This window comes from Salvelinus sp. IW2-2015, unplaced genomic scaffold (genome assembly GCF_002910315.2).
Source record: "Salvelinus sp. IW2-2015 unplaced genomic scaffold, ASM291031v2 Un_scaffold5400, whole genome shotgun sequence".
In the NCBI taxonomy this organism is placed as follows: domain Eukaryota; kingdom Metazoa; phylum Chordata; class Actinopteri; order Salmoniformes; family Salmonidae; genus Salvelinus; species Salvelinus sp. IW2-2015.
Genome location: NW_019946665.1, coordinates 18,248 through 18,975, shown reverse-complemented (window position 1 = coordinate 18,975; position 728 = coordinate 18,248).

Genomic DNA, 728 nt, shown 5'->3' with positions numbered 1-728 from the left:
TTGTGTACCGGATCCGGATCATAACGCGCTCAGTCCTGGGCCTGCATCTCCCCCTTTGTGGCTCGAGGGCTCTAACAAATTAACGTTAATCATATTTAAAACCCTACGATAGTTGTTGATCGGTCCGGGGAACCCCCGGGAGCGCTGCTTCCAAGATAAGTAAATAGGGGGTGCCCTTTATTTGCAGTGAAGCGACGAGCCGGCGCGCAGGTTTTGGTAGCGATTCCAGGGCCCGTGTACACGTCTTCCTGTGCTCTGCTCATATCATCTTAAAGCCTAGCATTGAATATCAGTCCTCTTCAATAGCGTGTATATATGTTTTTTGTTTCACGAGAGCCAGAAAAGGTTTTTTTTAGAGTCCTCTGTAGAATGCCATAGGTGTCTGGGGAAGGCATAGGACATAAGTTCGATGTCATGGTCCGTCTCGCGACGGGTGATTTAACTTACGACCAAGACATATTTCTTTCATTTAGCTGCCTCTGTAGCTTGAGCTTGTACGGGTAGAGATGGGCCCCTTCCGCTGCTCAGATCCCTTAGGCTCTCTGGAGGGTTCTAGTTGGCGCTTCGTTTTATGGGAGTAGAGATCCCGCGTTATAAGGGTCAGTGGGCCGACTGTTCACAGGACCTGTAGATAGTCCCACCGACAGTGCGAGTCTAGAGAAGGAGTCAGAGGTCAGGGAGTACTTAAAAGTAGTCATGGGCCGCTCGGGTTCAGGTAGTGTCCGTGT